Genomic DNA, 16817 nt, shown 5'->3' with positions numbered 1-16817 from the left:
GTTTTAATTTGAAGCATTTAATTAATTTGATAGACCCCAATAGTAAGTAGCCATTTGTACACAAATAGTTATGATAGATTGATAAGGAGTAGAATCTTATTATTTCTTTTTGTCTATACTTCTTTCGTATCCTGTGTGCAAAACACCAATAATAGTAGTAGTAGAAATTATAATAACACAGTTTATAAAACAAAACTATAATGAAAATTTCAGCATTATTACTCCAGGTGTTTAATATTTATTTCAGATTTGTATCAGTCAGTAGACATGTGTTTCATTTTAATATAATAAAAAGGCTAATAGAAGTTGTACACCATTGACACAGTTCAGTGAAGTACCAGCTCTTTCACAAAAGAATACATGTTAAATATTTTAATAACACTGTGTTTTACTTTTAATATCAAAATGCCATTCACATTTTAAGTTTAATTATAGCAAGCTAGCATACACAAAACATGATTCATAACCAGAATTTAAGTAAAGTATTAGAAAATTTTCAAAAGATCAGAGTTCCATTTTCTGATGATATCATTTATTTATTTACTTACTTTAGGTTTTGGCCTTTGGTCTGAAAAAGTGTTGATTGAAAGTATATAACAGAGAGTGGGTGCAAGTGGTTGGAAGTGGCTGAGGGCCATGAATCTACCAATAAAAAACAGTGTCCTTAAAGTTCACAGAGTAAAAACCAGAACCAACTGTCCTTCCCTCCAACACAATAGAGCACAGGCACAGAACGAGTGATAAGCCCCAAGGAGCAAGGAGGAGGCTGTGGAGGACAGCAGAGGCAACCAGGCTGCTCTGTGAATGGACAGTCCTCTTTGGAATGGTCTGAGCAAAGCCATCCAGCTCTCACTGCACACCTCATAACCACTGCTAAGGATAAAGGAAAAAGACAAAACTTAGTCTCAGTCTGAAGGGCTCAGAAATCAGTCTAGGTGGGAAGGGGTCTGGATAACTGCTAGTCCTGCTTGGCCTTCTTCTTGTTGTCACTGTTCCCATTTCCTTCAGCCTCCTCAGTAGAGAGCTCCTCCTCCAGTTTCTGCTTGCCACTCTCTAGCTGAAGTGCTGCTGTGTTTCAGGGTTTGAAGCAAATGATGATGCAGGTCACGTTGTCACATCCTGTACTGTCCCCAGAAGTGTCTGGTGCCAGGCAATGATCCAGCAGCTCTTCCACGATGGATGACAATAACCGAAGCTCCCCATTTTCATCACACTGGCTGATCTTTGATTGAATAAAGTCTATAACTTGCTGGCTGCTCATCACATTCCAGATGCCATCACAAGCAATGACCACAGATTTGTGATTGTCAATGAGAGTCAGCACCTTGATGTCGGGAAGAGCCGAAATCATCTGTTCCTCAGGCGGCAAGTTCTTGTTTCTCTTGTAGAAGTGGTCTCCAATGGCTCTGGAGAGGCCATCATTGACTAGCCCAGCCATGGTGACCTTGCCACCAGCATTCTTGAAGCATGCTAGCTCCACTTCACCCCCTGGTTTGTGGTCATAGGACATGTCTAAAGCTTTGCCAGACTCAGACACCTCACGGTGGGAGTCTCCTGCATTGGCTACAATCAACTGCTTCCCTCATATCAGAGCCACCACTGCTGTTGTACCACTGTCAGAGACAAGCTCCTCTTTGTCTTCCATCCCAGGCACCATCACCTCCTCTTCTTCTTCCTCATCCTCTTCAGCCTCCTCAGTGTCTTCCTCATCTTCTTCATTCACTGCCTCTTCACTGCTGTAGCCATCTTCTTCCTCACTGCATTCCTCACCGTCTTCCTCTTCCTCCTCCACCTCATCTGACATCCTCACTGTCCTCAAAAACTTGGACTTAGCAACTCGAGGCAGCTTGTTGGAGGCTGAAGTGTAGGAAGGCCCAGTCTCACCAGTGGGAGTGCCAGTCTCCCCACCTTGGCCTGCCTCAGTCCCACATTCCGAGTTGGAGGAAAGGCCCGTGTGAGCCTTGGCTGTGGGGCCATTTTCCTCTGAAGCAGTTTCCTTAGATTGATCCACAGGTTCTGCCTCCCCATTGAGGCCCTGGGACCCTGGTTCCTCTCCTGCCCCAGCTCCAGATTTGCTGTGGGGAGAAACCTTTTGACAGCTCTTCCCATAGCAAATCAGCAGCTCTTCAATAGTCACGATAGCCTCTTCATGCAGCAGCGCAGCCTCCTCATTGTCCACACCATCTTCATCAGCTAGTTTTTCTTTTTCATCCTCATCCTCAGTGGGTTGCCCTGCAATCTGTGCCAGCTCCTTAGTGACTTTCTCAGTGGTCAGTTTAGCATCAATAGCCATGAAAGCATCTTCCAAAGCCTTCTATAGCTTGCTTTCTTTGTAGGCCTTCTGATCTTTGATGATATCATGAAGATATTTGGCACAGTACAAGGCAACTTCCTCCCCTCCATGTCCATCCTAGACAGAAAACATAGCTGTCTCACTGTTCAGCTCAAGAATACAGTTGTGAGCATCCTTTGCAGTCTAGAAGCCTTAGCCTAGGAGATCTCAGTACAAATGGCAGAATGTTTGGGTGTTGGAACTCTAGACCTGACCCATTTGGATTTGTGGCAACTCCATGGAGATGCCCCAGCCTTGCATGGCGGAGAAGCCTTATGGCAGCGGCAGCAGCAGACACAGGGTATCAACCCCGTCCCAGGAGCACTTCACCACGTTGGGCTGGGAGATGTAGGCACCCATGGGGGTGGCTGACCAGCAGCCTTGGGGCAAGCAAATGGAGCGTGACCCATGCCGGTGCCGGAACCAGAGCCCCAGGTGCTCGCGTGGCAGGAGCTGGCCGGGTTGAGTGGCAGACGACGCAAGGTGCAGGTGAAAAGCATGAGGTGGGCCAGGAGGCGGTAATGGGACAGAAGCAGAGAGAGAGTGGAAGGGGAAACGGTACCGTTTCAGACCCTGCCCGGCTGGCGTGGTGCTGATTATGTCATTTTTAAAGTAAATATCTTTCAATAAAGTTTAATAAAGCCTAGCTGTCCTCAGAATAATGAAGCTTACTATGTCCTCATGTATGTCTACTGCCAAAATTGGACAAGAAGTTTTAGAAAAAGAAAATTGCAGTTAGAATTTGTTCGAGGAGACAGTTTATGGTGACCAATTACACTGAATTGGAGAGAATACCTAATTCCTATTCTCTCCTTACTATAAGTTGGAAATGGGGAAAATGTTATAGCAGTTTCTTAACAACAATATCTTCAGAAAATTGGATTGTTATTAATCAACCGAGAAATGGACAGAATTCTAATCAGTTTTTAGATGATCTCAAAGAATAAAAAGTAATTACCCAAATTTTGATTCAATATTTGTTCAGCAATTGTTTTTTTCAGTGTTAAGACACTGCACTAGTTAATGGGGATACCAAAGTGAATATAATAGACATGTCCCTGATTTATAGGGAGATTAAAATTTAATACAGCAAAAGATCAAATTTATGTAATGAAAATCACAAACTGTCCTTTAAATTCGTATTGGATTTTAAGATTTAGAAAAACTAGAAAAGGCAACAGTTTGTACTATCCAACAAGCTAGACCAACCCTATGATTATCAATGTCATTAGTATTGGTATTGGTATAACTATGTTTGGAGGGCATCTTAGACCTGTTCACTAACATTGAAAATATTAGTAACTGCAGGTTAGACTTTTTTTCCAAAATTTAAAATAAAAATTAGAGTGTAAGAATGATTAGAATAAATGACAGATAGTAGATATTTTCCTGGAAGCAGATTTTGATGTTGTATTCATAGTAACAGTTCTTACAGGGATTTGGGAAAAATATGCTTTAAGAAGAGATTTGGAAATTTATAGATTTAAAAAAATGTGTCTACTTCACAACTTTGTCTGAGAGGTAAACCCTCCCAGAAGGATATCAGGTATTAACTCCACCAGGTATTGTCCTTTTATATCATTCATACCTACAGAGTTTTATTATTTCATATGTTCACCATTTTTCTTGCTTTCCAATTATATTATGAAGTAATCAAATTTCTTATTAAACTGCACAAGTCATGAAACTTACAAATTTGATATATATTCAGTTTGACTTATTTGTACATAACTTCCATAAAATGCATAATTACCTGTAAGGCATTAAAGACAAAAACAGATGGCAAGAAACTAATATGTTTTTGTATTTAAAATTCTGTGAAGTGATTACAAATAAAACATTTTAAGGTAATAATATTGATAGGCAGGCTAAACTAATATAAATAATTATATGTTATTATCTTTTATATTGAAAATGACTCCTTTGATTCTGGGTATATGGAGCTAAAATGAATAATTTGCTCTGGGAACTCCTCCCAATGGGTTATGTGCAAAATGTAAGTAGCTTCAGGTTTGTATCAAAGATAGAAACCTACATAAACTTCTATTTTAGTGTTATTTCATTTTTTCCCTTTTGGCTTCACTTGGTGGTGGTTGTGCATACTAATATAGTTTATCCATTTCACAGTAGGAGGCTACAACATCCTTGTGGTTAAGCATACATAATAATGTATGATTAAACGATGAAAGAAACTGGTCTGATCCTAGGGGAAATTAGTGTATTCATTTCAGGATAATGACACTGTAATTAGCGGTATCAATGTTAAATGGAGAAAGGGTTGGTCATAGATTAAAACTGTTTTAACTTTTACTTCTATTTGTCAAATTTGGATATTTACTAATAATGATTAATTTCAGACAGTATTAAAGAAATATCTTAACAGCCCCAGTGAAAATTACTTTGTTTCCTGTTATATGTTTTCCTAGAATTCAAATTCATAAAATGCTTATACTTATGTCTGGAATCCCAAATAAAATTTAGCTATTTTTGGCCAAATCCTTACTGAAGAAGGTAAAGCAGAATTGAACTCTATGTTAAAGTGAGAATGTTTTTTTTTTAAACAAGACTTGAAAATAAAGCAATGTTACAAAGAAGCAGGTTTTTTTTTTATTTTGAATGAGAAAATGTTATTCAGAATATTATTTTTAAATCACGTAGAAAAATATATTTTGCTTTCAATGCAAGCATGAGAAACAAGTTAATAAAGGTGAAAGTATAATTAGAACCATAGGAAACATTTTTTAAATGTCAGTTTTTATATTGAATCTTCACTGTGAATATTTATATTTATCATATTTATACATTATGTATGTCCTTTTCTAACATTAGGTTGTTTCTTTATGTTGAGATAATCATTTTAACATAAGGATACAATATCTAGGAAAGATAACTGAACACTCTCAAAATGTATTTTTAATTTCCTAGAAGTCAAAATAAAAAAGGGGAGTGTGACATATAATCCTCTCAATCCTTGAATAACCTTGAGTTATCAGGTTGGTTTCTCTCATAAAATGGGAGTATGATCCCTAAATAAGCATGCTTTCACATCTCTTCTTTAAAGGAAAACTCCCTTGAGTTTAATTTATTTATTTTTTAATTTTTATTATTGTTACTTTGTGAATGATGATTTTTTTTCAAAGAAAAAAGAAACAAGACAATAAATCCCCATGTGGAGCTTGAAAAATTGGGTTCATATGCTGCAAACCTCTTGAAAATTCTATAAAACAGAATGAGACATTGTTTTATTCAAATTCTAGCTATTTTTTTCACTTTTTAAAATTTTATTAGTTTCTGCTTTATAACAAGGTGAATCAGTCATACATAAACATCTGTTCCCACAACCCTTCCCTTTTGCGTCTACCTCCATCCCACCCTCCCTATCCCACCCCTCCGGGTGGACACAAAGCACCGAGCTGATCTCCCTGTGCTCTGCGGCTGCTTCCCACTAGCTATCTACCTTATGTTTGGTACTGTATATATGTCCATGTCTCTCTTTCATTTTGTCACAGCTTACCCTTTCCCCTCCCCATATACTCAAGTCCATTTTCAAGTAGGTCGGTGGCTTCATTCCTGTTTTACCCCTAGGCTCTTCATGACATGTTTTTTTCTTAAATTCCATATATATGTGTTAGCATACGGTATTTGTCTTTCTCTTTCTGACTTACTTCACTCGGTATGACAGACTCTAGGTCTATCCACCTCATTACAAATAGCTCAGTTTTGTTTCTTTTTATGGCTGAGTAATATTCCATTGTATATATGTGCCACATCTTCTTTATCCATTCATCCGATGATGGACACTTAGGTTGATTCCATCTCCGGGCTATTGTGAATAGAGCTGCAATGAACATTTTGGTACATGTCTCTTTTTGAATTATAGTTTTCTCAGGGTATATGACTAGTAGTGGGATTGCTGGGTCATACGGTAGTTCTATTTTTAGTTTTTTAAGGAACCTCCATACTGTTCTCCATAGTGGCTGTAACAATTCACATTCCCACCAGCAGTGCAAGAGTGTTCCCTTTTTTCCACACCCTCTCCAGCATTTATTGTTTCTAGATTTCTTGATGATGGCCATTCTGACTTGTGTGAGATGATATCTCATTGTAGTTTTGATTTGCATTTCTCTAATGATGAATGACGTTGAGCAATCTTTCATGTGTTTGTTGGCAGTCTGTATATCTTCTTTGGAGAAATGCCTATTTAAGTCTTCTGCCCATTTTTGGATTGGGTTGTTTGTTTATTTGCTATTGAGCTGCATGAGCTGCTTATAAATTTTGGAGATTAATCCTTTGTCAGTTGCTTCATTTGCAAATATTTTCTCCCATTCTGAGGGTTGTCTTTTGGTCTTGTTTATGGTTTCCTTTGCTGTGCAAAAGCTTTGAAGTTTCATTAGGTCCCATTTGTTTATTTTTGTTTTTATTTCCATTTCTCTAGGAGGTGGGTCCAAAAGGATCTTGCTGTGATTTATGTCATAGAGTGTTCTGCCTATGTTTTCCTCTAAGAGTTTGATAGTTTCTGGCCTTACATTTAGGTCTTTAATCCATTTTGAGCTTATTTTTGTGTATGGTGTTAGGGAGTGATCTAATCTCATACTTTTACATGTCCCTGTCCAGTTTTCCCAGCACCACTTATTGAAGAGGCTGTCCTTTCTCCACTGTACATTCCTGCCTCCTTTATCAAACATAAGTTGACCATATGTGCGTGGGTTTACCTCTGTGATTTCTATCCTGTTCCATTGAACTATCTTTCTGTATTTTTTGCCAGTACTACACTGTGTTGATTACTGTAGCTTTGTAGTATAGTCTGAAGTCAGGGAGCCTGATTCCTCCAGCTCCGTTTTTCATTCTCTAGATTGCTTTGGCTATTCGGGGTCTTTTTTTTTTTTTCAAACAAATTTTGAAATTTTTTATTCTAGTTCTGTGAAAAAATGCCAGTGGTAGTTTGATAGGGATTGCATTGAATCTGTAGATTGCTTTGGGTAGTAGAGTCATTTTCACAATATTGATTCTTCCAATCCAGGAGCAAGATATATGTCTCCATCTATTTGTATCATCTTTAATTACTTTCATCAGTGTCTTTTAATTTTCTGCATACAGCTCTTTTGTCTCCTTAGGTAAGTTTATTCAGAGATATTTTATTCTTATTGTTGCAATGGTAAATGGGAGTGATTTTTTGATTTCACTTTCAGATTTTTCATCATTAGTATACAGGAATGCCAGAGATTTCTGTGCATTAATTTTGTATCCTGCTACTTTACCAAATTCATTGATTACCTCTAGTAGTTTTCTGGTAGCATCTTTAGGATTCTCTATGTATTGTATCATGTCATCTGCAAACAGTGACAGCTTTACTTCTTCTTTTCCAATTTGGATTCCTTTTATTTCCTTTTCTTCTCTGATTGCTGTGGCTAAAACTTCCAAAACTAAGTTGAATAAGAGTTGTGAGAGTGGGCAACCTTGTCTTGTTCCTGATCTTAGTGGAAATGGTTTCAGTTTTTCACCATTGAGGACAAAGTTGGCTGTGGATTTGTCATATATGGCCTTTATTATGTTCAGGAAATTTCCCTCTATGCCTACTTTCTGCAGGGTTTTTATCATAAATGGGTGTTGAATTTTGTTGAAAGCGTTCTCTTCATCTATTGAGATGATCATACGGTTTTTCTCCTTCAATTGGTTAATATGGTGTATCACATTGACTGATTTGCGTATATGGAAGAATCCTTGCATTCCTGGAATAAACCCCACTTGATCATGGTGTATGATCCTTTTAATGTGCTGTTGGATTCTGTTTGCTAGTATTTTGTTGAGGATTTTTGCATCTATGTTCATCAGTGATATTGGCCTGTAGTTTTCTTTCTTTGTGACATCGTTGCCTGGTTTTGGTATCAAGGTGATGGTGGTCTTGTAGAATGAGTTTGGGGTTGCTCCTCCCTCTGCTATATTTTGGAAGATTTTGAGAAGGATAGGTGTTAGCTCTTCTCTAAATGTTTGATAGAATTCGCCTGTGAAGCCATCTGGTCCAGGGCTTTTGTTTGTTGGAAGATTTTTAATCACAGTTTCAATTTCAGTGCTTGTGATTGGTCTATTCATATTTTCTATTTCTTCCTGATTCAGTCTTGGCAGGTTGTGCATTTCTAAGTATTTGTCCATTTCTTCCAGGTTGTCCTTTTTATTGGCATAGAGTTGCTTGTAGTAATCTCTCATGATCTTTTGTATTTCTGCAGTGTCAGTTGTTAATTCTCCTTTTTCATTTCTAATTCTATTTATTTGAGTCTTCTCGCTTTTTTTCTTGGTGAGCCTGACTAATGGTTTGTCAATTTTGTTTATCTTCTCAAAGAACCAGCTTTTAGTTTTATTGATCTTTGCTATCATTTCCTTCATTTCTTTTTCATTTTTTTCTGATCTGATCTTTATGGTTTCTTTCCTTCTAACTTTGGTGTTTTTTTGTTCTTCTTTCTCTAATTTCTTTAGGTGCAGGGACAGGTTGTTTACTCGAGATGTTTGCTATTTCTTAAGGTGGGATTTTATTGCTACAAACGTCCCCCTTAGAACTGCTTTTGCTGCATCCCATAGGTTTTTGGTCATCGTGTCTCCATTGTCATTTGTTTCTAGGTATTTTTTATTTCCTCTTTGATTTCTTCAGTGATCACTTCGTTATTGAGTAGTGTATTGTATAGCCTCCATATATTTGTATTTTTTACAGATCTTTCCTGTAATTGATGTCTAGTCTCTTAGCATTATGGTTGGAAAAGATACTTGATATGATTTCAATTTTCTTAAATTTACCAAGGCTTGATTTGTGACTCAAGATATGATCTCACCTGCAGAATGTTCCATGAGCACTTGAGAAAAATGTGTATTCTGTTGTTTTTGAATGGAATGTCCTATAAATATCAATTAAGTACATCTTGTTTAATGTACCATTTAAAGCTTGTGTTTCCTTATTTATTTTCATTTTGGATGATCTGTCCATTGGTGAAAGTGGGGTGTTAACGTCCCCTACTATGAGTGTGTTACTGTCAATTTCCCCTTTTATGGCTGTTAGTATTTGCCTTATATATTGAGGTGCTCCTATGTTGGGTGCATAAATATTTCCAATTTTTATATCTTCTTAGATCGATCCCTTGATATTTATGTAGTGTCCTTCTTTGTCTCTTCTAATAGTCTTTATTTTAAAGTCTATTTTGTCTGATATAAGAATTGCTACTCCAGCTTTCTTTTGATTTCCATTTGCATGGAATATCTTTTTCCATCCCCTTACTTTCAATCTGTATGTGTCTCTAGGTCTGAAGTGGGTCTCTTGTAGACAGCATATATATGGGTCTTGTTTTTGTATCCATTCAGCCCATCTGCCTCTTTGCATGATGGCATTTAGTCCATTTACATTTAAGGTAATTATTGATATGTATGTTCCTATTCCCATTTCCTTAAATGTTTTGGTTTCGTTATTGTAGGTATTTTCCTTCTGTTGTGTTTCTTGCCTAGAGAAGTTCCTTTAGCATTTGTTGTAAAGCTTGTTTGGTGGTACTGGACTCTGTCAGTATTTGCTTGTCTGTAAAGTTTTTAATTTCTCCGTTAAATCTGATTGAGATCCTTGCTGGTTAGAGTAATCTTGGTTACGGTTTTTTCTCCTTCATCACTTTAATGATGTCCTGCCACTCCCTTCTGGCTTATAGAGTTTCTGCTGAGAGATCAGCTGTTAACCTGATGGGGATTCCCTTGTGTGTTATTTGTTGTTTTTCCCTTGCTGCTTTTAATATGATTTCTTTGTGTTTAATTTTTGACAGTTTGATAAATATGTGTGTTGGCATATTTCTCCTTGGATTTATTCTGTATGGGACTCTCTGTGCCTCCTGGACTTGATTACCTATTTTCTTTCCCATATTAGGTATGTTTTCAACTATAATCTCTTCAAATATTTTGTCAGTCCCTTTCTTTTTCCCTTCTTCTTCTGGAACCCCTATAATTCGAATGTTGGTGCATTTAATGTTGTTGCAGAGGTCTCTGAGACTGTCCTCTGTTCTTTTCATTGTTTTTTCTTTATTTTGCTCTGCAGCAGTTATTTCCAGTCTTTTATCTTCCATGTCACGTATCCGATCTTCTGCCTCAGTTATTCTGCTATTGATCCCATCTAGAGTATTTTTCATTTCATTTATTGTGTTTGTAATCGATGCTTGATTAATCTTTAGTTCTTCTATGTCCTTGTTAACTGTTTCTTGCATTTTGTCTATTCTACTTTCAAGATTTTGGATCTTGGAAATAGAATCTTGGATCATCTTTACAATCATTATTCTGAATTCTTTTTCAGGTAGACTGCCTATTACCTCTTCATTTGTTAGGTCTCGTAGGTTTTTATCTTGCTCCTTCACCTGCTGTGTGTTTTTCTGTCTTCTCATTTTGCTTATCTTACTGTGTTTGGGGGTCTCCTTTTTGCAGGCTGCCGATTTGTAGTTCCCATTGTTTTTGGTGTCTGTCCCGAGTGGCTAAGGTTGTTTCAGTAGGTTGTGTAGGCTTCTTGGTGGGTGGGACTAATGTCTGTGTTTTGGTGGTTGAGCCTCAATCTTGTCTTTCTGGTGGACAGGTCCACGTGTGGCGGTGTGTTTTGTGGTGCCTATTGCATTATTATATTTTTAGGCAGCCTCTGTGCTAATGGATGGCGTTGTGTTCCTGTCTTGCTAGTTGTTTGGCATAGGGTGACCAGCACTGTAGCTTGCTGGTCGTTGATGGAAGCTGGGTACTGGTGCTGAGATGGAGATCTTTGGGTGATTTTCGCCACTTGATATTATGTGGAGCTGGGAGGTCTCTTGTGGACCCGTGTCCTGAAGTTGGCTCTCCCACTTCAGAGGCCCAACACTGACTCCTGGCTGCAGCACCAAGAGGCTTTCATCTACCCGGCTCAGAATAAAAGGGAGAAAAATTAGAAAGAAAAAGCAGTAGAGGAAAGAAAAAGAGAAAGAAAGATAGGAAGAAGGAAAGAAAGAAAGGAAGGAAGGAAGAGAGAAAGGAGGGAGGGAGTGAGCAAGCAAGGCAGGAAAGAAAGAAAGAAGGAAGAAAGGAGGGATGGAGGGAGGAAGGAAAGAAGAAAGAAAGAAAGAAAGAAAGAAAGAAAGAAAGAAAGAAAGAAAGAAAGAAAGAAAGAAAGAAAGAAAGAAATACAGGAGGGAGTGAGGAGGGAGGAAGGAAAGAAAGAAAGAAAGAAAGACAGGAGGGAGGGAGGGAGGAAGGAAAGAAAGAGAGAAAGAAAGAAAGGAGGGGCAGAGGGAGGGAGGGTGGAAGGGAAGGTAGCAAAAAAATAAAGAGAGAAGATAGAGTAAAATAGAATTAAGTATAAAATATAGTAGCATTATTAAAATAAAAAGTAATTATTGAAAAAAATACGGACAGATAGAACCCTGGGACATATGGTGGAAGCAAAGCTATACAGAGAAAATCTCACATAGTAGCATACACATACACATTCACAAAAAGAGAACGGGGGGGGGAAATCGAAAATCTTGCTCTCAAATCTACCTCCTCAATTTGGGATAATTCGTTGTAAAAAGAGGAAAAGGGGGAAAAGTCTGAAATCTTGCTCTCAAAGTCCACCTCCTTAATTTGGGATAATTCATTGTAAAGAGAGGAAAGGGGGGAAAAATCTTAAATCTTGTCTTCAAAGTCCACCTCCTCAATTTGGGATGATTCCCTGTCCATACATGCACTCCACAGAAGCAGGGCACATCAAGCAGACCGTGGAGCTTTAATCCGCTGCCTCCGAGGCTGCACAGAGAGATTTCCCTGTATCTTCTCTTCTCTCACAGATCCCGGGTCTCAGCCTTGGACCTGGCCCCACCTCTGCACGTAGGTTGCTGGAGGGTGTCCGTTCTTCGCTCAGACAGGATGGGTTTAAAGGAGCCGCTGATTCGGGGGCTCTGGCTCACTCAGGCAGAGGGGAGGGAGGGGCATGCAGTGCGGGGCGAGCCTGCGGCGGCAGAGGCCGCCATGATGTTGCACCAGACCGAGGCACTCCATGCACTTTCCCGGGGAAGCCGTCCCTGGATCCCGGGACCCCAACAGTGGCGGGCTGCACAGGCTCCCTGGAAGGGTGGGTGGACAGTGATCTGCGCTCTCACACAGGCCTTGTGGTGGCGGCAGCAGCAGCCACAGCGTCCCATGCCTGTCTCCGGGCTCCACTCCTTTAGCCATGGCTTGCGCCCGTCTCTGGAGCTCCTTTAAGCAGCATTCTTAATGCCCTCTCTTAGCGCACCAGGAAACAAAGAGGGAAGAGAAAGTCTCTTGCCTCTTCGGCAGCTCCAGACTTTTTCCCGGATTCCCTCCCGGCCAGTTGTGGTGCACTAACCCCTTCAGGCTCTCTTCCTGCCGCCAGCCCCAGTCCTCTCCCTGCGCTCCGACTGAAACCCAATACCCGAGCCTCAGCTCCCAGCCCCGCCCGCCCCAGCGGCCAAGCAGACAAGCTTCTCGGGCTGGTGAGTGCCTGAGGGCACCAATCCTCTGTGCGGGAATCTCTCTGCTTTGCCCTCTGCACCCCTGTTGCTCCGCTCTCCTCCGCTACTCTGAAGCTTTCCCCCTCTGCCACCTGCAGTCTCCTCCCACGAAGGGGCTTCTAGTGTGTGGGAACCTTTCCTCCTTCACGGCTCCCTCCCACTGGTGCAGGTCCCATCCCTATCCTTTTGTCTCTGTTTATTCTTTTTTCTTTTGCCCTACGCAGGTATGTGGGGAGTTTCTTGCCTTTTGGGAGGTCTGAGGTCTTCTGTCAGCATTCAGTAGGTGTTCTGTAGGAGTTGTTCCACGTGTAGATGAATTTCTGATGTATCTGTGGGGAGGAAGGTGATCTCCGTGTCTTACTTTTCCACCATCTTCCTCTCCCCCTCAAATTCTAGCTATTGATCCAACAGAATGCTTGTTTGGAGAATGCCTTTGCAGCTTTATTTGAACACAAAAAATACTTTTGTCTTTAGAGAGTGTTTGGGCGGGGGGGATTTTGTTTCCATATGCAACATTCATCTCATGTATACACATTCCTCATGCTGAGGGCAATGAAGACAGTCTGACCTTGAAATATATAGGACATCTCAAATCCCCTGTGTGTATACAAATATATGCATATATAATAAAACATGATGATTAAAGGATGATATGATAATTTTTTTGAGTAAAGAAAAATCATTCAAATAATAGCTAAATTAAATAATTCGAAATGTGATCTCTTTCCTAAGCAGAGTATGTGATTAAATTCTAAATCAGGAGGCCAGATGCCAGGAATAACAAAATTAAAAAAATATATGATTGTAAAATTTTCAGTACTGTATAAAAGCCTTTTAGCACCCACTAGGCAAGTCTGTGAATGAAAGGACAATCATCTCAGAAGAGATATGTATCATCTGTTATATTTGTGAAATTAGCTGATTCCATGTAAGTAAAATGAGATGCTATTAGTGAATGGTGCTGGACCAAAAACAGAACTTTTAACACAAAGAAGAAAGACATAAATTTCAAGAAAATATTCTAGATATAAGCCTGATGAACCATTAGGAGAGAATCTTACTTAAGAATAGTTATCATGGTTAAAACAAATACTTGTGTTTGTCCTTTTCTTCTCTTTCTTTTCTTTTCTCTTTCTTCTTTCCTTTTCTCTTCCTCCCTCGCTCCTTCCATCTTTCTTCTTTTCCTCCTTCCTTCCCTTATTCCTTTTTTTCTTAATTTCTTTCTTTTGAAACAAAGATTGAAAACTGCAATAATAGCAACACCTGCAATTACACCATTGCATATGATTTTAGATGTTTTAACTAACATCATAATGAGTAATTATTAAACTGTTAGGTCTGGCTGTCTTTTCTTTTTTTAATAAATTTATTTATTTGTTTTTATTTTTGGCTGTGTTGGGTCATTGTTGCTGTGCACAGGCTTTCTCTAGTTTGTTGAGTGGGGGTTACTCTTCCTTCTGGTGTGCCTGCTTCTCATTGTCATGGCTTCTCTTGTTGCAAAGCACAGACACTAGGCACACAGGCTTCAGTAGTTGTGGCACGTGGGATCAGTAGTTGTGGCTCGTGAGCTCTAGAGTGAAGGCTCAGTAGTTGTGGCACATGGGCCTAGTTGCTTCACGGCATGTGGGATATTCCCAGACAAGGGCTTGAACCCATGTCCCTTGCATTGGCAGGCAAATTCTTAACCTCTGTGCCACCAGGGAAGCCCAGGCTGTTTTCTTCTTATTAACAAAAGTTAAAAGTAAATACAATAAAAGTAGACATGTATAAATATAGGGATAACATTTTGTGAGAGTTTTATTGCACATTCCTACATGTAATATCTTTGGTGGAAAAACGAAAGTGAAAGTATCCTGGCAACTACACAGTGTTTAAAATTTGTTAAATTTTTGAAAGTAATATTGAAATTATCATGTGCATATCAGCATTCAGTATATTCAGTGATGGTTCAAAACATAGACTTCATACAGATGTGGAAAATTGCTACATTTAGAAATATAAACTTTGTATCTTATTACATTTCCAAATGTATTCAACTCACCCTTAATGTGAATCCTGTTTCTGGAGGTTATAAATCACAAATGGTATTGAAATACTGACTCAGAACTGAGTCAATCATAGGCAAAAGGACCTCTTGAATGATGTGATTAGCCACAGGATCAGTGAGTGATACGTAGTTGAAAAAATGGACTGGAGAATTTGAGTTATTTGTCAGAGGTTTAGTCATGGTCTAGAGAACTGCATCGCACTCAATCATACTTCTTTGATCCTTGACAAAAGTCAGTTATATTAAGAGGTAGAATATAAAAGTCAAAGTCACCAAGCCAAGCTCCTTGCTTTGTATGTTTTCTAAAGGGATGCTTTGCTTTCTCTCTCTCTCTCTCTCTCTCTCTCTCTCTCTCTCTTTCTTTCTCTTTCTCAATAGCCTTCCATATATAGCCAGTATTTTCCCAGTTTACAGGAGAGGAAATTGAATCACAATAAAAAATTTAAAACTTGCCTAAGTGGTAGAATTAGGTTTTGAAGTTGAATTTAGTCTGATTCTAGAGACCGATTCCTTAATATCAGGCATTACAGTGTAAAAGTTGAGTGCCAACCCTCAAATCGGATTAACAGGATTTGAATCCTGGTCAAACTGTGGGATCTTGGGCTTATTTTATCACCTACAAAATGTGTAAAATATCAGTGCCTTATTTATAGCTTTGTGAGCATTAAATAAGTTAATGTATGTAAATCATTTAGAGTGGGCCTGGAACTTAATGAGCCCTATATAAGTGTTGGCTCTTGGTATCAACACTTTATCTGCTGTTGCAATTAGATTGTACATTTAGATTTACTTGTGTTAAGGTTTATACACAATAGGTCTGGACACCTGAGTTTTCACGGTTATTTGATGTGATACGATAATGCATTACACTAAGTTACCAACATGATGAAAATGGAATAATGACTTCATATTTCATACAGGCTTATAAGATTTTGTAAAGCAATATTGATTCATATTCAGATGGGAGGTCAGTGTAACATGTGAAAAGAGAAGTATGAGGGTATAAAGCATTATGATTATGCTTTAAAATATGGATGAATGGAAAATAACACTTTAATTTCCTTAATCTTCTTGTTGCCATATGATAAAATTTACCTCCTTCTCTTGCCTAAGGAGGGTGACAGAAAAAAGCAGATAAGAAAGCAGAACTAGAAATACAAATTAATGTATCCAGTAATATACTTATTTTCTTTTCCTTTTTTCCACTTTAAACATGCTTAAATGAAAACTGCTTTGTGGCTCAGGTTCCTGTTTCTATGAGTTTCTGTGTCAAATATAACAGCTTAACTACATTTGGCATTACTCTGATCAAAATATTTTAATTTCTGTCCCCAGTAATCATATCCCTGGAGCTACTTCCGTTGTCTTTTTCTACCTTGTCTTCTGAGTGAGAAACAGTGAGGCAAATGTCAGTAGATTGGGTCAGAATACAGCTCTGTCACATTTTAGAGAAACTGTTACCTATATTTCATCTTTCTGTCAGGGACATAGAAAAATGCACTGAAATATGACTGAAAGAGCTTTCAGAGGTAAGATCAATAAATTAAAGCTTGCATTTAAATGATAAAAGTAAATCCCCTTCTAACAGAGCTATTTTTAAAGTTTAAACTGATGCTTTCCATGTTTTAAGCTGTATTTAAGTCTAATGAAAATTTGAAATCATTACAATACAATTTTATTGGAAAAAATAACATAGACATTATTATAACATATGCTTTCTCTATTAAGTATTGTTATGGGCTAAATTATGCCCTTCCGAATTCATATGTTGATTAATAATTCCTAGTACTTCAGGATGTGACTGTATTTGAAGATAGGTCCTTTAAAGTGATAATTAAGTCAAAATTAAGTAATTAGGGTGGGCCCTGATATAATCAGACCGGTGTCCTTATAAGAAGAGGAGATTACAACACATGGAAAGACACTAGGAGTTAATGTGCACAGAAGGATGACCATG

At 38.5% G+C, this 16817-nt stretch overlaps 1 pseudogene across 1 annotated transcript in view; it reads right to left on the bottom strand.

Moving 5' to 3' along the window:
• Positions 1–958: 958 nt before the first annotated feature.
• LOC309796230 (protein phosphatase 1G-like) overlaps positions 959–16817 on the bottom strand; it is a 155194-nt pseudogene continuing 139335 nt past the window's right edge. The window contains exons 3-4 of the transcript in view: positions 2567–2952; positions 959–2467 (exon numbers count right to left, since the gene is read on the bottom strand). The product of the transcript in view is annotated as a protein phosphatase 1G-like (transcript). The remainder of the gene's footprint in view (positions 2468–2566; positions 2953–16817) is intronic.

This window comes from Mesoplodon mirus (genome assembly GCF_964341445.2).
Source record: "Mesoplodon mirus genome assembly, chromosome: X".
NCBI lineage: Eukaryota > Metazoa > Chordata > Mammalia > Artiodactyla > Ziphiidae > Mesoplodon > Mesoplodon mirus.
Note: the sequence above shows the minus strand (reverse complement) of the source record. Positions and strands in the feature narration are given on the sequence as shown.